General features: G+C 48.4%; 1 protein-coding gene across 1 annotated transcript in view; it reads left to right on the top strand.

Moving 5' to 3' along the window:
* The window catches only part of WDR59 (WD repeat domain 59), a 257,231-nt gene that overhangs the window by 170,336 nt on the left and 64,088 nt on the right, over nt 1-22,807 (top strand). The window lies entirely within an intron of this gene.

Consider the following 22,807-nt stretch of genomic DNA (forward strand, 5'->3'; position numbering starts at 1 on the left):
ATGAAAGGTCAAATAGATTCCTGACTTGCCTTGCTGACAACTTCCTTTTCCAGAAAGTGAAGAAGGAAATAAGAGGATCTGCTATCTTGGATTTGATTCTCACTAACAAGGAAGAATTGATTGAAGAAGTGGAAATAATGGGCAACCATATGCGGAGATCCAGAATCCTCCAGATTCCACCTGCACACTAATACACTTCTCCTGAATCAATGCGGCCTTGCTTATTCTAAAGGTTCTTTTGGTCCTTGTTTTATGGCTTCATTTACAGCAGCAGGCATCAAGGTACACCTTTGCTGAGCTGCCGATATGGCAAGGGATGCACCAGGCAGCTTTCATTTACCACCTTCGTTCCTTTGCTGCTATCAGGACTCATTTTGATCTGGTTTCCTGCTGTCAAAATACATATCTTGAAGTGGGACTAAGCTTGCATGATGACGGATATGCTTGAGATAGCTCAGTGATGCAGTTTGAAGATGGAGCACACCTGAAGCTGCCTTCTGCTGGCCATTGGTCAATATTATCTACTCTGACTGGGAACAGGGTCTTCAGCAGAGAGGACTCTTTCATGTCACCTCCTACCAGATGGCTTGACGTGGAGTTGCTGGGGATTGAACCTGGGATCTTCTGTGTGTAAAGCAGATGTACTGTCACTAAACCACAGCCCCTTCCCTTTGTCAACAGACCATTTCTATGGAGGACATCCCATCGATAGCTGATGTTTGTATGAAATTTTAGACAGGCTCAATGGTCAGTGTTTTCTTTTGGAAAGAGGAAAGCATCAACGAGGATGATAGGACGACTATGTAAGAATAGCTGTAGAACACGTAGTTTAAAAGAGAGACTCATGTGCTTTCTAACCAAGAGTACTGCCCCAAACCAGGGCTTTGGCAACCACTGTAATCTTTCATTGGATTAGATCCAGTAGTTGGGACAGGCTTCAGCCTGGGTAGTGATGTAGAGTCTAAGTTAAATTTGACACATATTGGCTGTGATCACACACACTAAATAATGCACTTTCAATGCACTTTCCAACTGGATTTTACTGTATGAACTGGTAAAATCCAGATGGAAAGTGCATTGAAAGTGGATTGATAGTGAATAATTTAGTGTGTGTGATCGCAGCCATAGAGTTCCTGTCCCCTGACCTGTTTAGTCCAAGCTAGTCCGATCTTGTCAGATCTTGGAAGCCAAGTAAGGTCAGCCCTGGGTAGGATTTGGACGGGAGATTTCCAAGGAATACTAGAGTCATGACATGCAGGGCCTGCCCTAGACTGTCTGTCACCCTAGGCAAGGCCAACTTCTGGTGCTTCCCCTGCCCTGAGAATGTCATGGAGTCACATGGGGGGGGTGCCCAGTTTGGCACCCCCAGAAGGCCTGCACCCTAGGCAATCACCCAGTTTGCCTAGTGGCAGTTGGCCTCTCCTACCCATCCCTTAGTGAGCCACTCTTCTTCCCCCTGAGGTACAAGAGTCTCTTAGAGCATGGCAATTCAAGCATGTTAAGGGACTAGAAATTACATTGTAGAATCATAGGATGACATTTTGATGAATCTCCTTCTCATCAGCCTCCTCAAAATTGCCAACCCTATTCTGGATACTTTGAAGCGGCAATGACTCATGCCCCATATAGAAGTAGCCTCATATAGAAGAGGAGGAGGAGATTGGATTTATACCCCTCCCTTCACTCAGAGTCTCAAAGCAGCTTACAATCTCCTTCCCTTCCTTTCCCCACAACAGATACCCTCTGTGAGGTAGGCAGGGCTGAGAGAGCTCTGAAGGAACTGCTTTTGAGAGAACAGCTCTGAGAGAACTGTGGCTTGCCCGAGGTCACCTAGCAGTTGTATGTGGAGGAGTGCGAAATCAAACCCAGTTCTCCCAGAATGGTGTCTGTACTCTTAACCATGACACCAAATGTAACCAAACTACACCAAACCAAATAGAGAGGGAAGGAGGTTTGTGGGCACCCTGTTCCTGTGCAGCCTGGAGGGAGAAGCTGGGCACTTCTTCATTGGCACCTGTCTGGGTCCTCTGGAAGGCAGCATGACAAATTATGCATGCCCTCTCATCGTGTCTGACCTCTCACCGTGTCTGGCTGAGGGGTGACATGATAGAGGTTTACAAGGTTATGCATGAGATGGAGAAGGTAGAGAAAGAACTGCTTTTCTCCCTTTCTCACAATACAGGAACTCGTGGACACTCAATGAAATTGCTGAGCAGTCAGGTTAGAATGGATAAAAGGAAGTACTTCTTCACCCAAAAGGTGATTAACGCATGGAATTCACTGCCACAGGAGGTGGTGGTGGTTGCAAACATAGACAGCTTCAAAAAGGGATATGGAGCAGAGGTCCATCAGTGGCTATTACCACAGCATATTGTTGGAACTCTCTGTCTGGGGCAAGTGATGCTCTGAATTCTTGGTGCTTGGGAGGGATAACAGTGGTAGAACTTCTAGTGTCCTGGTCCCACTGATAGACCTCCTGATGGCACCTGGGTTTTTCGACCACTGTGTGACACAGAGTGCTAGACTGGATGGGCCATTGGCCTGATCCAACATGGCTTCTCTTATGTTCTTATGCATGAGGTCTCCAGCTGTTGCTGCCATGGCTGTGCATTTGCCTTCCCCTGAACTACCTGGGGACACAGCCAATCAGGCCTTGTGATAGTTCCTTAAAATGGGCTTCTCTCACATTCCATTGCTGCCACCAGCCAAGGGTAGGGATTTGTCCATCACCCAGAGCTTGCCTATTTCCATCACATCCAAAAGTACATAAAGCCATTCTTGAGCCATTGGAATGATAGATTTCTTCAAGAGCCTATAGCCCTCATACAATTGTGGCCGCCACATCCATTGTTTTCCTTTCCCCCTTTTTGTCTTGCTAAATTTCCTGGAGGTGTCACCATGGTAGTTAGCATCTGGACCCCAAATTCCCACATGGTAAAGAAACCCTGTACTTCATTGGTCCACCCTGGTAACCAGTCAGTAGAGCAAAGATCAGCATCCACTTCGATCAGAGCTACTGCTCAGTGGTCACACAGCCCCCTTTGCCCCAGGTTATGAATCTGACTAAGGTTCATTGTTCTTCTGGTGATGCCTCCTTATTGCCAGCAGAGATAGCCGCCTTGCCCTGATCAGGTTTGGGTCCATTATTGTGAGATCCGCTGGTCAGTTCTTGCTATTCCCTTCCCCTCCTTCCGTTGCTGTTGAGAACTTCTCTTCTCTTTGGACAGGTAATTGTATCACCCGTGATCATCGCTTCAATCCTGCTAATGCATATGTCCCTATCCAATCTTCATCTCCGTATATTCCTAGTTCTTTAATAACTGTGTGAATGCTGGTGTAACTGTGTGATTGTGTGACCTTTGTTTTCAATAAAAACATCTTGAATTTTAGCTACCAATCTCATATTTTATTGAGTCTCTGGAAAGGTCTGACTCCTGTAAATATAGGTTGTTGATCCTGCTCTTGCCATTTGCCTATTTAATTCCCCAATTCTATCTCAGAAGCAATTTGGCTAACACCACAATAACCATCACTGGCCAACTCCCACCTTTTCCTAGGTATGACCCAGCCCAGGCACATTGTTAGGAGGCTTCTAGGGGGCCCTCCAGGGTGCAGCCTGCTTTTAAAAAAAATTGCCAGAAGAAAGCTTATGGGAAGTGGCAAGCCCCATCATGGATGGGAAAGGGTGCCCCCTGGCTTTTAAAATCTTGGCTACACCCCTGCTGGAAATCTTCTCCCAGACCTTCCATGCTAATAGACAAAGAGTTTTGGAATTATTGTGCCAATACTTTTGTTTAAAATATAAAAGGTATTTTAGAGGTCTCCAGAGTGTCCAGTTTTTTCTGTTCCATAAGTAGTTTGCTGTATTTTATTTACTATTAAACCTTTTATGTTCCATTTCTAATTTTTAAATCTAATTTAAAATATTTTCTTTCTTTCTTTCTTTCTTTCTTTCTTTCTTTCTTTCTTTCTTTCTTTCTTTCTTTCTTTCTTTCTTTCTTTCTTTCTTTCTTTCTTTCTTGCAGAAGTTAAAGAGATTCTGGGGAAATTCAACAACCTGTTTGATTTGAAATAATTTTTATCTCCTTTTCAATTTCCTTTTGAAGAGAACCATCCAATAAAATAGATTTAATAAGAACCCAATTAAAAGGTGTGTTGACTGCTTTTTATTAAGCAGTAAGCATTTCACTCAGGCATAATATGACCTGCTTTTGAACCCTAAGCTAAAAGAAACAGTTTTGGGGAGAAATACATTCTGAGGACAACATAAAATCAATATGAGTGTGAACATAACCAGGAGAAAAATAGGTATAATGTCTCTCGCCTGGGTGCTGTGCTTGCCAGACATCTCTTAAATTAAGACTTTCAAAGATCTTAATTAGTTCTATGAATTTGTTTTTGTTGTTACAAATGGCTCTTGTGGGTAAGTATCTGTCTAGCCAAAGATCAGCAGTGTAGTTAGTCTCCATCTATAAGGAGCTCTCCCACTCTAAAGAGTTCTTTTTTTGTTAATGTATCAACCCAAAATCAAGGCTGCATTGCATTTGGTACAAATGCAATTAGGGCTACCAAGATCCTGCTGGGGGTGGGGGATCTCCCAGTTTGGGGGAACCCAACCTGCCAGCATGGAGCAGGCCACTGGGGGGATCCCAGGCATTGGCTGAGGCTCCTTCCTTAGGGAGGAAGCGGGGAGGGAGAGCTTGATTTGCCAGTCACTCTCAATTGCACGCAGAGTTACTGAACCAAGCCTCTCTTCCTTCTATTGACTGAGGCTCCTCCGCCTCCAGGCCCCCGGGGAAGGAAGGAAAGAGCCAGAGCTTCCTTGTCTAGTTCCCTGGATCCCATGGGAGAGATACAAAGAAAGCACCTTTAAGACCAACGAGTTCTAATGTTCTAAGCATGTTTTATTTTAAGTTTTCTATTTAAAAATATTTGATTGTGTTTGTCTGTGTCCTTTATAAGGTTTATATCTCTGCTACGTAATCTTAAATAGGTACACACACGGCCTGGCCCAACATGCTTCAACCCAACAAGGTCTCGCTTATGTCAGATCCGGCTAGGGTTGCCAAGTCCAACCCCAGAAATATCTGGGGACTTTGGGGGTGGAGCCAGGAGACACTAGGTGGAGCTAGGGGGAGGGGGGAAAACGGCGCCGGGGAGCGTGGCGAGCCGCCCCGTCTCGGAGCAGGCGACGCCGCTGCGCCACTGCCGCCTCTTCTCTGCTCGCCGTGGCGAGTCCTTCCACTGATGTCGGATTCTGAAGGAGAAAGTCTTGCGTTCACGCAATCACCGGCTTAAATCGCTTTCCGCTGCATTTGCAGCTTCTTCACAAGCCAACTGACACGGTCCTCAGACCGGCTTCTTTCAAACGCCCATATGATATAGTTATTGAAATTTACTTCTGAGTAGTAGTACTCCTTATAGACTTTTTGGAATTTTCCAGAGTCATCCTTGGGAATTGTGTTTTTGTTTTTAGGTCCCCCTGCTTTTCCCATAGGTTTTTTTTTCCAATGACTGTTAGGTTCAATTTAACAACAACACAATCAGGCATCTGCCATATTCAAATGTGACACCCCACCCCCTTGGAGGTGTTCTTGAGGTAAAAAGCGCTGGTAAAATAGAGAGCATCTGTTACTGGAGGGGGGGAGTTGTTTTTGTGTGGCCAGAGTCCTCTTGAGGTAAAAGTTTTAGGTAACATGTAAAGAGGTGCAGTAAAAAAATATCCTAGACAATTTTGAAAATTTCTGGAAAAACAAGTTGAAAGAAAGGATTTGCACTCCTGAGATAAAAATGCCTAGCAAAATGTAAGGAGGAGCTATCACCCCCTTGTGATGAAACTCACTTTTGATATGGGATAAATTCCTGGCATTGATAATATGTGCTTTCTTATATCAGAGTTCTTTTTATATCAGGATTCTAGAATGGAAATGGTGAAATGTGGAAATAAAATGTCAGTTGATTTGGTAATATAATGGGAACAAAGAGTCCTATCCAAGCATGCAATCGAGGTCAGGTCAAATAACATTTCCATCTCATGGTCCTCCTATTAACTCATGTCCAAAATTTAACTGCCAATCTTAAAATGAAAAAACAATGTTGACAGAAGTCTTACCAGCTTTAAACACAGAGATGATATACACTGACTGTGCAAGCATATGGGTGTATGTTCTATATGTGTCCTAGTGGCCCCATGGTGCAGAGTGGTAAAGCAGCAGTACTGCAGTACTGTGGTCTGAACTCTGCTCACGACCTGAGTTCAATTCCAGCGGAAGCTGGATTCAGGTAGCCGGCCCAAGGTTGACTCAGCCTTCCATCCTTCCAAGGTCGGTAAAATGAGTACCCAGCTTGCTGGGGTGGGGGGGGGGGGAGTGTAAAAGACTAAGGAAGGCAATGGCAAACCAACTGTAAAAAGTCTGCCGTGCAAACGTTGTGAAAGCAACATCGCCCCAGAGTCGGAAATGACTGGTGCTTGCGCAGGGGACCTTTCCTTTTCCTCTATATGTTTTCTAAAAATCTCAGTGTGCTCTAAATGCTTTTAACCTAATAACCACAAGCCACTGAGACACCAACACCTTCTGATGAGGCAGATGAAATTCAGTGGCTCTTGGGTTTTCCAAGCCAGGGAACTCTATTAGCTTGTTGCAGCAAAAATAAACATGAAGGACAGAGTTCCTGACTAGGCTAGGGTTCAAATCCCTACTCTGCCATGAAAGACTGCTTCCTACCAACTTAGTTTAGCCTTGAAGACAGCCCTCTGCCTTGATGGCTGATCTGGCCATCTGGATCCATGCCACAGAATCGTCTAGACTGTGTATTGCATCCAACATATGTTCCCGTTGAAGTCAGCTCAGAGACACCAGCTGATGAAGAATGCCACAGCTTGGCTATCATCAAGAGCTAGGCAGAGCATGCCTATGAGCCCCATTCTGCAGTCACTCCATCATTGGCTGCTTATCAGTTACCGGGGTCAGTTCAAGGTATTGGCTGTCACGGCTGGCACGCTTATATGTACTATGGAAAGAAAAAGTCGGATGTTTTTTCCCCCTCACCATTATATAAGAAATAATCTACTAAATGTTTGGATGAAGTATAAGAAATATGGCAATGAGAGAAAACCACTATGGATAGTGCCAGCAGAAGTAATAAGAATAACAGCTGAGACAGGAGAGGAAAAAGGGATGTCATATAATCAATTATTAAAAATACAAAGCGGTAAAATAGAATTGAAAACTGCTGAAGAGTTGAATAATAAGTATGATTGGTTTCAAATGCAACAAATAAAAAGTTTGGTGGAAAGTGATGTTAAAACTGAAGGAATAAGATGAGAACAAACAGAAATGGAAAAAGTTCTGCTTGGAGATAATGAAAAATTAATTTTGAAAATCTGTAAGTTACTTTTAAAATGGTCTACGGAAGATGAAGTAGTGAAATCTCAAATGATTAAGTGGGCAATTAATATAAATAAAGAAATACAGATGGACACATGGGAATATTTGTGGAAGAACTCTATGAAACTCTCAACATGTCAGAGTATTAAAGAAAGCTGTTTTAAGATGATGTACAGATGGTATATGACTCCTAAAAAGTTGGCAAAGATGAACAATAAGATGCCAGATAGATGTTGGAAATGTAAAAAACATGAAGGTTCTTTCTACCATATGTGGTGGACCTGTGAAAGAGCGAAAAAGTACTGGCAGATGATTCAATAAGAGATTTCTAAGATCTTGGGATACGAATTTAACAAAGTTGCAGAGACTTTTCTGTTGGGATTACAAATGGAAAAATTTCCAAAAGAAGATAGAACTTTAATTTGGTACTTGCTCTCAGCTGCTAGGAGATTGTATGCACAGTTGTGGAAGCAAGAAAAAATACCAGAGAAATGGGATTGAATTGTAAAAGTTATGACATGGAGTGAAATGGGCAAGTTAACAAGGACCTTAAGACTATGATTTAGAAGTATTTAAGATGGAGTGGAAAAAGTTCAGAAGATATGTGGAAAATAAAAGGACATTGGACAATTTTTGATAATGACTAAGTACAAGAGGGAGGAGGATATAAATCCAATATCTTCTTATTAATTAAGGGTACCTTTAAGATTAAGATTTTAAGTATATAACACCGGCGGGGGTCAAGTAACGGGAGGAGGGGTGGGTAGAAAGTAATATATGGGATAGATTTTTTAAAAAGTAATTATTAATGAAGTAAGAAATTGAAATTTATTACCATATGTTACTAATAAAATTGTTTGAAAACAAAAGGTATTGGCTGTCACATACAAAGAGCCTCATATCTGCAGGACTGCTTCTCCCTCTAGGCTCCGCCACAACTGCTTCACTTATCTGAGTAGGGCCTTCTGCAGGTGCCACCCTGCAAATGGGCAATATGAACAACTCCCTGTACATGTGCATTCTCTGCTAGGAAAATGAGTCAAATCAGAGAATCCACTTTATGGAATGGCCAGGCTGATGAAGTTGGGGAGACCCCTGCTCTCTTGGCATGCAAAACTGACTTATTCGGGAGGGCCTTTTTACAAAAACAATAGCACTTTATGATTCCAGAATGGTTCAAGATACTTTAATAACAGGAAAGAGACTATGGACTGTGCTTTGGGGTACACCATGTACTATCTGCTGCTGCATATATTATCCTAGTATATAATTTATGCATCATTTTCCCATTGTGCTATGTTAGTATCTTCTAGTTATCTAGTACAGCTCATACAGCTATTACCGTAAGCAGAAATTAGGATAGAAATGGGCAGCCCAATTCTGAGAACTGCAGCACCTGACTGTGACAGAACTAAGGCGCCACACATCAACTCCCTATAGGCTTTGGCACACTCCGACATAGGGGTGGGGGGAGGGAAGAAGCGTAGGTCACCATATTTCAAACAGTCACCATGGAAACTCTGCTGGAGTGTGGACTCCCAACATGTGGACAAGGTGGACACAGCAGGAGGGGAGGGCCAGCTCAGCCCCCCCGGATTGGTCAGTGCTGGTGCAGGTGCCGTGGCAGATGACAGTTGAGGGTGGAAAGAGGCAGCCCCGAAGATGCTCATTGCCTTTCCCATCCTGCCCCCTGACAGAGAACTGAGCCAATCATGGGCAGACGGTCAAAGGCAAAGGAGAGAAGTCCCACCGACACGGGGAGACGACAAGAGTGAGGCTGGGCATGCACACACGCCCAAGAGAAGCCTGACTCGCTGCTGAGGTGGGGGCGGGGGGGAAGGAAGGGGAAGTGCGGAACTGCAGGATTGGCTGCACCCATCCACTGTCAGACTTGTGCCAATGGCAAGCGGGGGAGAGGAGTCTTGTGCTCTCGCCATGAGCCAGAAACAAAAAGGGAAAACATAGTGCAGGAGTCTGAAATCAGAGAAACCAGGCAAAATGTGTGTATTGGAACGAGTAGATAGAGTTTCAGAATGCCACCAAGTCCCACAGGGAAGTCCTCCCTGGCAAGGACACAGACTCACCTTAACGCCTCCCACTACTTGCGGGGAACCTCTCCCCCGGTGGCAGTAGGACACAGAGTGCGAGGGACCAGTCAGGTGCCCATTGCATTGTTTCCCCCTCCCCTCTGACGTGCGCTATGGGATGAGGGGGGGAAAGACCCTCTGGCTCCCCTGTCCAGCCTCTCACGGAGGTGGCTCATAGTTTACCCCCCTCCCCAAGAAACAAGTGAGCCCACCCTTCAAGCCATTCCCTTGGGGAGCCCACGGACAGAGTGGCAGAAGGGAGGGGGAAGGGCACAGGGAACATTCAGCAAACGCCAAGCAGGAGAGACAAAGTAGGGCACAGTGTAGACTTTATTGTGCTGGAACCGAGTGCAATGGTATCCCAGGTACAACTTGGACAGTCTTTCGGGGGGGGGGGGGCGGGAATCCACTCAGAGTGGTGAGCAGGAACAGCTGACCGAGCCGGTTGGAGTGCCACACACGGAAGCCTTTGTGTTGAATTCCCACCTGTAAAACAGAGTCAGAGATCAAGACTCTGCAGGTGGGGCAGCTGGAGTGGGGGGCTGTGTTTCAGCCAAGGACTCTCTTAAAGGGACAGCCTCTGCCCCACCTCCCCACAGGCATCGGATCAGCTGCCAGACCCTCCCCCTGCCCTGCCAGGGGTGGGAACAAGGCAGAGGACAGACCAAGGGAAGGGGGCCAGCAGTGGCGGGGGGGGGGGGCAGCTGGAGATGCTGTCACACTACCTGGCTGCAAGTGAGAGGAGGAGGAGGAAATTGGGGATGGACAGTCTCACTTTCCCAGCCATGGACAAAGATCCTCGTACACTGAGCCTCTGGAGGCTGGCTACCTGTTGAGACCTGGAAACGAGAGCGGTTAGCCCCAGGGGAGAGACCTCGCTCTCCTACTCGCAAGTCAAATAGCTCACCCTATACTATCTAAGCAGCCTTGCTGTGCAATATCCACCCCCAAAGTGCCCCAGCCCTCGCTCTAAGTCCGCACATCAAGGAGCTCCCCGGCAGAGTCCCGTGCAGCATACTCTGCTCTTCCTAAAGGGTTGTGTGGGCCGGGACGGAAGGCTTTGTAGGAGGTGGGGGGCTGTTATGGGGTATTGCAGAGGGGTTTGTCCAGCCAAGGGCATGCAGGGATTGGTGTGCCGTTTAGTCGGCTCCCAAAGAGGTTTCAAGGCTGCGCCGGGAGCAGCAGCAAACTTTGTTTTCAGGGTCCATGGGTCTCTGTGGGATATGCCTGTACTCCCGTCATCGTAACTTTGTGCCTCTCACAGGGGGCGTTCCCAGGCTGAAAGATCTTAGGAAGCCAACTAATGGTGGCCACGCCGCTGGGACTGCCCCCCTCGTTTGCTGGAGTAGCAGCATATGCCTCAGTTCCACTGCTGCCTAGGCACGGTGCCACCCAGTTGGCAGTCATGAGCAGGCGTGCGCTGAGGCGGGCATAGAGTGGTGCAACTCCCATTTGTGCCAACGGGGAGGGAGTTAGAGCGGCTCAAATCCCATTTTCACCGGCGTAGCGGTTAGTTGGTTTCCAAAGCGCTTTCAGCCCCCCCTCCCCTTCAGATTGCGCTCCAAAAGGCCTTACTTAGTATTATTTTCCCTAGTATTTAATTAATGCATCTAGCAATGTTTCCACTGAAAAGGTGATAAGATTGTTTGTACCCAATAACAGCCATGTCACCTGGACTCCTATATTAAGCAATTCCACATTAAAAAATTAAATAAAGGGATCATTAAATTAGCCCTCAACTTGTTATATATGGGGCACTCTAGAATCATGTGTTCAATGGTTTCAACTTTGTCATACGAACGCCTGCATGTTCTCCTAGTGTATGGTACTTTATTATATCTACCCTCCAAAACTGCTGAGGGAAGGGCATTCATTCTCGCCAGGGTAAAAGCTCTTCTGGGCTTTGGTATCGTCATAGAATAATAAAATTCTCAATAATAAAAATACCTTGGCAGCTGCATCAAGAGGCCAATTCCCAAGTAAAGTGTCGCGCGTACCCTATGTGCTCTGATAGACATACTAGTAACTTCTTAACACACTTTTTTATTTGCCTAATTGTTCTGTATTGAGACTGGAACGTTCATGGGTGTGCTACCACAGACTTTGCTGAGCTTGAGGCTCCAGAACAATAGCTTCTTGGACTCTGGGAGGTGGCCAATCAGGATCAATGGCCAGTACTTGTACCTATAGTTAAGAGTTGATGGGATTTGGGTGAGGTCATTTGCATGCATATAAGCAGGGCCGTTGGCCCTGGGGTGCTCAGTCTTGTTGCTGATTTCACTAAATAAAGTAGAACTGTTTCACTGCAATGCATCTTGATCCCAGTATTTAACACTAATTATATCTTCAGTTTCTGCATTCTTAGCCATGCTGTTTGTAACTCCAGGTGTGCATTCAGATGGGCGTTTTGGTCCAACACAGCCACCCATCTGCCCCTGAATTTAAAAGGCACATTCACCCAGTGCACATCTAGGCCCTGAGGTGCAAGCATGCCTACTTCATCTTTCGATGGCTCAACTCTGCTTCAATAAGCCACTGGGAAGCATTGCTGAAGTGCTTGCATGGTGTGTTTCCAGGCCACCTGAACGGCTGGGGTGCACCATGGAAGCGTCTTCAATGTGCATGAGCGGTGTGTCCACTCCTCCAGGGCATACTCAGCCTGTGCCTCTCTTGGCAGTCAGGCGTGTGCCATCTGCTTGCCGCAGGACACCTCAGATTGCACCGGCTTCTTTAAAGCCAAGAGGCCACCGCTGTGAGCAGCCCATCTGAATCCAGCCCTAGGCATTTCATTTTCTTTCCCAGTAGTTGATCCCATTGACTGTAATATCTGTCTGGATAAGTCCAAGTAGAGTGGTCCCGCCCTCAGATTTTAAAACTTTTACTTTAACAAAGATATGCTTTCTATACATCAATAATTTGCCCAGTTCTGTTCTCAGTGGTATTCCTGAGATGCATCTGAGAGAAATAGTTATGCCTTGGTTCAGCGTTTTTTTCTAGATTTTTACTTGGCTTTAGTTTCTATTATTCAAATCTTATTTCTGACTTGGATGGCTCAGGATAGCCTGATTTTGTCAGTGTCACAGGCTGGGGCTGGGTCAGGCGAAGTCCAGGGGCAGTCCAAGGCCTGTAGCTGGTGAGCAAAGAGGGTCCGATGTGCCAAAGCCAAATCACAGTCCAGGTATCGCAGGTCAGGGGTTCAGAAGCCGCAGTCGGGGGGTCCAGAAGTCAAAGCCAGGAGCCAAAGTGGATGCTAGAACGTCAGGTAAGTGACTAGTTGCTTCCACAAAGCCTTCTCCCAAAGCCCACAGCTATATAGCCCTCTGCTGTCTGTTGCCCATTTGGGCTAAGTGCTGACTCAGAGGGTGGCCAGGATCCTGCTAAGACTCATGCATCCTTACTCTTAGAAGAGCCAAGATCCTTTCAAAACTCAGGGCTCAGGGAGCGTCTTGCTCATGAGCGTGCCGCTCTCCTTCGATCCCTGAGGTCCTGGCGAAGGCGGTCACGCACCCGAGCCACCCGAGAGGCCGAGGCCAGGGAGCTTGGGTCTTCTCCCGCAGGGGGCAGGGGCACTGGTGCAGGTGGCAGGGGCACAGTTTCTCCTGCAGGCTCAGCTTCTTCTGCAGGGTCCCCAGCACCCATGACAGTCAGATCTCAGACGCTAAGCAGGGTTGGCCTTGGTTAGTACTTGGATGAGAGACCACCAAGGAAGGCCAGGGGTCAGAGCTGGCGGGCAGGCACTAGACTGCTGACCTAGGCAAGTTGCCCCCCACCCCCAACTTCCTGCCTGCCACACATCCTTCCTCCCTCACCACCCGAGTACAGTGATGGCAGGCCCCAGTTGGCACACTGGAGTGCACCTACTGCCGCATTGTGCCATCCCACCACCAATGTTCCCTCTAAACTGAGTTAGCGTGAGCTAGCTCACAGATTTTTAGTCTCCAGCTCACAAATTTTTGTCTTAGCTCAGGATGACCCGAGAGAACAATAATTTATGCAGTAGCTCACAACTTTAATACCAGTAGCTCACAAAAATAGAATTTTTGCTCACAAGGCTCTGCAGCTTGGAACATTGCCCACCACCAGGGGTGGATGAAGGCTCACTGGTGCCCTAAGCCTTAGGGCACCAGTGAGCCTTCATCTGCCCCCCTCCGGTGTTGGGCACACTGTTCCAAGCCTTGCTGAGCCTTGCTGAGCCAAAATACTATCTTTTGTGAGCATACTAGTTATTAACAGTTGTGAGCTACTGCATAAACTAAGCCAAGCTTGGGCTACATGAAGTTCTACAAAAATGCAATGCAACATCTGTTTTAGTTTTTCACGAGTTAAATGTATCAAAGTTCCAATATTCATGACCTGAAAGGCATTTTTCTACATTTCATTTTCACAAAATCACTGATAACTTCTCAGAATGTCTGCTTCAATTGTTAATATACACAGTGAGTTGTGTCTTTCTTGAAGCATAACTGATCTATTTGGGTTTTTTACATGTTTCAATTGTGAGAAAGACATCTCTGTTGTGCAGTTAGTGACCATTAATGTTAAAAATATTCTTAAGGCAATTTTAACATTTGGAAAGGCACTCTCTAGTTTGTCTTCTGTAATTGTGTTGTAAAGTTCCATGTGAGTGAAAGATGTTTTCTTGGTTATTTTAAACTTATGAAGAACATATGAATGGAACTGCTGAAGCTCTGTAGACAAAGTGTTGTTCCTGTCACCTGGATAAGCATCAATGTCTGACAGGTCTTAGGGTGACCATAATGTCTGAAGGCCAGCCAGGGACAACGGGGGGGGGGGGCAGGGGTGCGTGCGCGCGCCGCCGGGAAACAGGAAGTGACGTCACTTCCGGTGACGTCACTTCCGGTGACGTCATGCCACCACCGGAAACAGGAAGTGGCATCACTTCCTGTGACATCATTTTCCCCGCGTCACCTGCCGGAAACGGGAAGTGACATCACTTCCTGTGACATCATTTCCCCCAAATGACATCATTTTCCCCAAATGCCACTGCCGGAAACAGGAAGTCACTTCACAGCACTTCCTGTGACGTCCCCAAATATCACCGCCGGAAACAATTTTGTTCTCAAATCCTGTATATACTTCATCAGTATATGGGATAAGGCACTTTCTCAACTGTGCTGCATAATGCAGCCTATTTATTTTGTCCTGTTGGCTCTGTTGGCTCTATCTGCGCCACCTTCATCACTTTCGGGGTGTGGATCCCCCAGTGGGGTGGTCTCCCGACTCCCTCCGCTGACTGTTTCTGATAGCCCTGCGCCCCCTCTTTCATTTGATATGTGTCCCGTGCGGGTGCCACCCTCCCGCCAGGAGATGCCGCAAAATGAGCCCCCTTGAGGCTTATGGCGGCAGGGCTCGGGGAAGCGAGCTAGACTGCTGTTCTTTTGAGGGGTTATAGAGTGTTTCGAGCCCGTCCCTGTGGCATCGGTCCCATCGTTGTGGGACCCAGGGGGCCGGCGCAGCGGCACGCCGAAGCAGCCTGTCACTAATAACACAGGTCGAGATGCAGGACAGGAACCTGGAAGTGACCGACAGGCTGCTTCAGCGTGCCGCTGCGCCGGCCCCCTGGGCCCCAGAATGATGGGACCGATGCCACAGGGACGGGCTCGAAACACTCTATAACCCTCAAAAGAACAGCAGTCTAGCTCGCTTCCCCGAGCCCTGCCGCCATAAGCCTCAAGGGGGCTCATTTTGCGGCATCTCCCGGCGGGAGGGTGGCACCCGCACGGGACACATATCAAATGAAAGAGGGGGCGCAGGGCTATCAGAAACAGCCGGCGGAGGGAGTCGGGAGACCACTCCACTGGGGGATCCACACCCCGAAAGTGATCCAACGAATGGACATCTAGCCATCTTGCGTACACTATGATACAGTATTTTAGCACCATTTTATATATTTTAAACTATTTTAAATAATTTATTTGTGACTGATATATTTAAAACTGTTTATCTTGTTTTATGTGAATCATGGGATCCCCATGTCTGTTAGCCGCCCTGAGCCCGCCTGGCGGGGAGGGCGGGATATAAAAATAAAATATTATTATTATTATTATTATTATTATGAAGGTGGCGCAGATAGAGCCAACAGGACAAAATAAATAGGCTGCATTATGCAGCACAGTTGAGAAAGTGCCTTATCCCATATACTGATGAAGTAAATACAGGATCTGAGAACAAAATTGCACTAGAAGACACAAACACAAAGCTCCCTTACACTGAATCAGTGCTTGGGTCCACCAAAGTCAGTATTGTCACATAAGAGAAGCCCTGTTGGATCAGGCCAGTGGCCCATCCAGTCCAACACTCTGCGTCACATAAGAACATAAGAGAAGCCCTGTTGGATCAGGCCAGTGGCCCATCCAGTCCAACACTCTATGTCACATAAGAACATAAGAGAAGCCCTGTTGGATCAGGCCAGTGGCCCATCCAGTCCAACACTCTGCGTCACATAAGAACATAAGAGAAGCCCTGTTGGATCAGGCCAGTGGCCCATCCAGTCCAACACTCTGTGTCACACTTAAGAACATAAGAGAAGCCCTGTTGGATCAGGCCAGTGGCCCATCCAGTCCAACACTCTATGTCACATAAGAACATAAGAGAAGCCCTGTTGGATCAGGCCAGTGGCCCATCCAGTCCAACACTCTGTGTCACACTTAAGAACATAAGAGAAGCCCTGTTGGATCAGGCCAGTGGCCCATCCAGTCCAACACTCTGCGTCACACTTAAGAACATAAGAGAAGCCCTGTTGGATCAGGCCAGTGGCCCATCCAGTCCAACACTCTGCGTCACATAAGAACATAAGAGAAGCCCTGTTGGATCAGGCCAGTGGCCCATCCAGTCCAACTCTCTGCGTCACATAAGAACATAAGAGAAGCCCTGTTGGATCAGGCCAGTGGCCCATCCAGTCCAACACTCTGTGTCACATAAGAACATAAGAGAAGCCCTGTTGGATGAGGCCAGTGGCCCATCCAGTCCAACACTCTGCGTCACATAAGAACATAGAAGCCCTGTTGGATCAGGCCAGTGGCCCATCCAGTCCCACACTCTGTGTCACACTTAAGAACATAAGAGAAGCCCTGTTGGATCAGGCCAGTGGCCCATCCAGTCCAACACTCTGCGTCACATAAGAACATAAGAGAAGCCCTGTTGGATCAGGCCAACGGCACATCCAGTCCAACACTCTGTGACACATAAGAACATAAGAGAAGCCATGTTGGATCAGGCCAATGACCCATCCAGTCCAACACTCTGTGTCACATAAGAACATAAGAGAAGCCCTGTTGGATCAGGCCAGTGGCCCATCCAGTCCAACACTCTGTGTCACATAAGAACATAAGAGAAGCCCTGTTGGATCAGGCCAGTGGCCCATCCAGTCCAACACTCTGTGTCACATAAGAACATAGGAAGGAAGGAAGGAAGGAAGGAAGGAAGGAAGGAAGGAAGGAAGGAAGGAAGGAAGGAAGGAAGGAAGGAAGGAAGGAAGGAAGGGAGGGAGGGTGGGAGGGAGAAAGGGAGGGAGGGAAGAAGGGAAGAAAGGAAGGAGGGAAGGAAGGAAGGAAGGAAGGAAGGAGGGAAGGAAGGAAGGAGGGAAGGAAGAAAGGAAGGAAGGAGGGAGGGAAGAAAGGAAGGCCACCCGCAACCGCCAGCCCCCCCCCCGCTTTCGGCCCCCTTACCTACGGCGGCGGCGAGTCCAGCGGCGGCGGCGGAGAGGCCTTTCCGATGCCCTCCCGGGCCTCCGCCAGCACGGGGGGGGGGTGGTAGAGGCCGGGGAAGCGTCGGAAAGGCCCGCGGTGGTCGCTGGAGGGCCTCCAGCGACCCCCGCGGGCCTTTCCGACGCCCTCCCGGGCGGAGGAGGACGGGGGGTGGGGGTTTCGAGCCCCGGGAAGCCTCGGAAAGGCCCGCGGGGGTCGCTGGAGGCCCTCCAGCGACCCCCGCGGGCCTTTCCGATGCCCTCCCGGGCGGAGGAGGACGGGGGGTGGGGGTTTTCGAGGCCCGGGAAGCCTCGGAAAGGCCCGCGGGGGTCGCTGGAGGGCCTCCAGCGACCCCCGCGGGCCTTTCCGACGCCCTCCCGGGCGGAGGAGGGCGGGGGGTGGGGGTTTCGAGGCCCGGGAAGCCTCGGAAAGGCCCGCGGGGGTCGCTGGAGACCCTCCAGCGACCCCCGCGGGCCTTTCCGACGCTTTCCCGGGCGGAGGAGGGCGGGGGGTGGGGGTTTCGAGGCCCGGGAAGCCTCGGAAAGGCCCACGGGGGTCGCTGGAGGGCCTCCAGCGACCCCCGCGGGCCTTTCCGACGCTTTCCCGGGCGGAGGAGGGCGGGGGGGTGGGGGTTTCGAGGCCCGGGAAGCCTCGGAAAGGCCCGCGGGGGTCGCTGGAGGGCCTCCAGCGACCCCCGCGGGCCTTTCCGACGCTTTCCCGGGCGGAGGAGGGCGGGGGGGTGGGGGTTTCGAGGCCCGGGAAGCCTCGGAAAGGCCCGCGGGGGTCGCTGGAGGCCCTCCAGCGACCCCCGCGGGCCTTTCCGACGCTTTCCCGGGCGGAGGAGGGCGGGGGGTGGGGGTTTCGAGGCCCGGGAAGCCTCGGAAAGGCCCGCGGGGGTCGCTGGAGGGCCTCCAGCGACCCGCGCGGGCCTTTCTGACGCTTTCCCGGGCGGAGGAGGACGGGGGGGGGGGGGTTTCGAGGCCCGGGAAGCCTCGGAAAGGCCCGCGGGGGTCGCTGGAGGCCCTCCAGCGACCAGCGCGGGCCTTTCCGACGCCCTCCCGGGCCTCCGCCGCCACCGCCGGGCCCCGTGCGCGGGCGGGGAAGGCGACGAGTGAGGGAGGGAGCGTCCCTGCGCGTGCGCAGGGTGATCTGCGCACGCGCAGGGTCGCTCCCTCCCTCACTCGCCGCCTTCCCCGCCCGGGCGCGCGGCCGCCGGCTCTCTGGCTGGCTAAACCGGGACCTCTTAATGGTCCCGGTATACCCAGCCCGGGAGCCGGGAATTGGGGGCCGGAACCGGGAAAGTCCCGGGAGACCGGGACGGTCTGGCCACCCTATCTTTAAGTACCTCTCACTTTCTGATAATTGGGAATTAGCACCTTGTTGGGTGGCATTAGGAACATCTGTCAGAAAAAAGAATATGTCTGCTATTTCAGTGTACACCTTTAGTCTCCTCCTCATTTCTGTTTCTAACTTTTCAACAATTACATAAAAAGTGGAAATACGGAATTTGTCTCTGGCACTGAGAATGACCTCTGGTGCATTTCCATCATTGGGCATTATCTTTCTTATACGCTTATGCGTTTGAGTGGCTTTGTATTCTACATCAGGGAGCATGTCCTTTGCAAGTGATTCAAATCTCTCAAACTCATCTCTTGATGTGTGCAACTGGTCTGCCAATGATGAATACAAATCTGCACATGTTTGCAAGATCACATTTTCACTTTGAAAATTCAGCATGAACACAAATTCCAGTTCTTGCATCTCGTTTGCAATATCTTTTGCCTCCCTTCTAGTGTCACCTTTTTGCAATTGGTCATCTAATAAATCTTCCAAAGCTTCCAGAATCTTGAAGAAAGATTTGATAATTGCTGCAGTTGGCACAGCATGTGCTTTCCATCTGGTGTCTGAAAGTGATTTCAACACTTTTTCATTTCCAATGCAATCTTTGAGAATTCTCCACCGAGCCGTTGAGGTTGAAAAGAATGTATAGAGCAGTTATACAGTGGAAAAGAAATATACTGCAACTTGACAGCAATCCACAGCACTTCATCCAACAAAATTTAGTGAATGAACTGCACAGGGTACATAAATGGCAAACTGATTTGCATCCAAAAGTTTTTGCTGCATGCCATTGTAACGGCCAGACATGTTGGCAGCATTGTCATATGACTGCCCTCTGCATTTAGCAAAATCCAATTTACAATCATCATATAAGTACTTCAACACCTGCTGTGCCATAGCTTCACCAGTGTGGTTTTGTAATTCCAAAAATGTGATAAATTGTTCAACGGGCTGTCCATCTTGCAAGTATCTGAGCACCATGCTCAGTTGGTCAACATGCAAAAGATCAGGCGTTGAGTCCACAGACAGACTGAAGTACCCAGAAACATTAATTTCGTCAACGATGACGCACTCTTTTTGCCATTAACTCAATAAGTTCCTCACATTTCATTTTGGACAGGTACAAAGGGTTGCCTTTGCCAGCATTGCCATACCATGATATGTGAGCAGCCAAGAATGGGTCAAACTGACTTATCAATTCGAGTAGCCCCAAATAATTCCCATTATTGAGAGACCCCAATTTTTCCACTTTTCCTCGGAATGCCAATCCTCATTCAGCCAGTGTGCAAATGACTGCTACAACACACCAAAGCACATTCTCTCAGTAATTGTACTCCTCTTCAATTTGTTTGTCCAGTGGCTGTGTCAAGCCTAAGCCTTGTTTCCGAGTTAAATATGTCAACATGGCATCTCAGTGAGTTGTACTTTTTTCATGGTTGTAAATTACAGCAGTGTTTCGCCAGCCACTGAATCTCTCATTTCTAGCCAAATGCGTTGAACCCTTTGGGCACAAATAGTTTACAAACAGAACAGTAAACTGATCCTTTTGAAGGAGAGTACAACAGCCATTCTCTCTTGTAGTGTTCACCATTGGCTTTTATTCCAAAAAATATTTATTCCAAAAAATATCTTCTGTGAACAGTATCTCTTTGCCTTCCCACTAATGAAATTGTGACACGATTTGTTAAATGGCCCATTCTGCTGCTGACATTCACTGGGTCCATAAGCAATAAGTCACATCATCACCATAAAATTCATCCCACAACCCTGGGTCCTTAGCTTTGTTCATTTCATCCTTGGTCAGTTCTCTAAACTCCTTGGATAGTTCCAAAGCATTTACACATCTTGTCTTGGAAGTAGGTCCAGGTTGTGGCACTTCATCGTGTGCAACGTCATCATGAAAATCTGGCCTCGCACCAACACTGCCTGTTTCTGATGAAGGAGATAGATTTGATTCACTTCCTGTCTCTGAAGACTGACACTGGTTTTGATCTGGATCATCTTTCTCTGCAGTTTGTAAGAAGAAATCTGTCAGCTTTCCTGTCTTGGCTACAACAGACAGATTCTTTTGCTCATTTTCTTTTGCATGTTTTCTCTTTTGCGCACCACTCAACTGAACACGCTTCATTTTTGACGTTTACATGGGGCTGAAATTAAAAAGGGGCAGAGAGGGTCATTGAAATGACTGTCATGACAACTGAATTTGGCTCCATCATTTTACTTTTAAACACATGCATTTTACTTTTAAACATAGCCTATGACACTGCACTCGCCAACAAAAAATAGAAGATAACACTGGGGTGCACCATGATCAATATGCACTAGTTTTATCAATTTTTTTTTTTACAAATCTTCATTCTTTTTTTTTCTTTTCACCCTTTCCCCAACTTTGTGGTGCCCCCTTTAGCCCTGGTGCCCTAAGCACATGCTTAGTCTGCTTAATGGTTAATTCGCCCCTGCCCACCACCCCTGTCTGGAAGGGCCAGGTGGCTCCTCTCTTGCCACCAGCCTGCCTGCTTTCCTTGGCAGTGATGGCGGTAGCAGCAAGAATAGGCTCCAGCTGCCAACGCAGCCTAGGTGGGCAGGAAGAGGCAGAGCAGCGGCAGGGAGGAGCTGAAAGCTTCCTTCCCACCTCGCCACCCCTTGTCTTGCTGCCAGCTGCTTTTTTTTTTTGCTGGTGGTTGACCTCCCTCAGAGGCTGCTTGGGCTGCCCGTGGGGAGAGGGGTGGGTGGGAGGGGGCACCTGGCACCCCCTGTAGGCCAATTGGCACCCCTAGGCTGCCACCTACCTGGCCTACTTGGATGGCCTCCAGTGCACAGTCTGCTTTTTTCATTTTCTTTTTGCCATGGCTGAGCCGGTGAAGTGTCATCAGTGGCAGCCAGAGCCAGGACAGCTGAGCCAAACACAGTGCACTGCTGTAGCAAAGCAACTGGTGAAGAGGAGGGAGGTGGAGGAAGCCATGTGGAATGGGTTGGGGGGGGGGGGGGATGGATGAAACTGCTTGTTGCAAATTGCAAGGTGGGAGAGAGGGAGGTGGAAGTAAACCCCACTGCTTGCACGCAAGATGCAGTCCTTTCTTCAATCCAAAGTTTAAGGTTGGCTGCCTTGACTTGGCCACATTCAGAGCCTCCAGCTTTGCCCCACCCCAGAAAGCTTCTGAGAGGCCAGTTTGGTGTAGTGGTTAAGTGCGCAGACTCTTATCTGGGAGAACCAGGTTTGATTCCCCACTCCTCCACTTGCAGCTGCTGGAATGGCCTTGGGTCACCGTCAGCCATAGCTATCTCAGAGTTGTCCTTGAAAGAACAGCTGCTCTGAGAGCTCTCTCAACACCACCTACCTCACGGTGCCTGTTGTGTGTGGGGGGGAAGGTAAAGGAGATTGTAGGCCACTCTGCAATTCAGAGCGTAGGCCGGAGTATAAATCCAATATCTTCTTCTCTGCAGTGGGGAAGGATACCCCCTAAGTTTTTGAAAAGCCCCCCGACTATGGCTATGGCCCTGCTACCCAGAGGAAAGTAATGGCAAACCACCTCTGTTTGTTTCTTGCCTTGAAAACCCAATGGGAGTCACTGTTAATCAGCTGCAACTTCATAGTGCTTCCCACCACCAATCCTTTCAGGTTGCTTATTGGATGTCTCATAATATTTGACTGCATTGACTTGGTGGCAGTGGAAAGTGCTGTCAAGTCACAGAGGCCTGAGAGGAGCAGAACAGAGCAGAGCAGCTCTGATAGCTGAGACAGCTGGAGAAGTTGCTGAGAATTTCTGAGTAATGCCCAAGACTTGGTGAGAGATGTAAAAGTGATTGCGCCACTTGGGAGCAGTGACCATAATGTTATTGATTTCACCGTTTGTATAAATAGGGAGTTGCCCAAAAAGACCGCCACAACCACGTTTAACTTTAAAAGGGGTAAATTCTCTGAGATGAGGAGGCATGTGAGGAGGAAACTGAAAGGAAAGGTAAATACGGTCAAAACCCTTGGGGAAGCTTGGAAACTATTTAAAACTATAATCCCCCAAATCTGTTCCCCCCTTCAAGGTTCCATCCCCCAAATCTCCAGGTATTTCCCAGCCTCAGATCTGGCAACCCTTAATCTGACTCAGTAAAAGGCAGCTTCGTTTAGGCCAGGGGTGGCCAAACTTGCTCAACATGAGCCACATAGAATAAAAATCAGATGTTTGAGAGCCACAAGGGAGGAGTGGAAAGAAAGCAACTTAGACTTTAAATGCATTCTCCAAGCCACTGGTTGGCATGGATAAGTGATTTCTAGAGAGCAATGCCTTCT

Source organism: Heteronotia binoei, chromosome 14 (assembly GCF_032191835.1).
Source record: "Heteronotia binoei isolate CCM8104 ecotype False Entrance Well chromosome 14, APGP_CSIRO_Hbin_v1, whole genome shotgun sequence".
Lineage (NCBI taxonomy): Eukaryota > Metazoa > Chordata > Lepidosauria > Squamata > Gekkonidae > Heteronotia > Heteronotia binoei.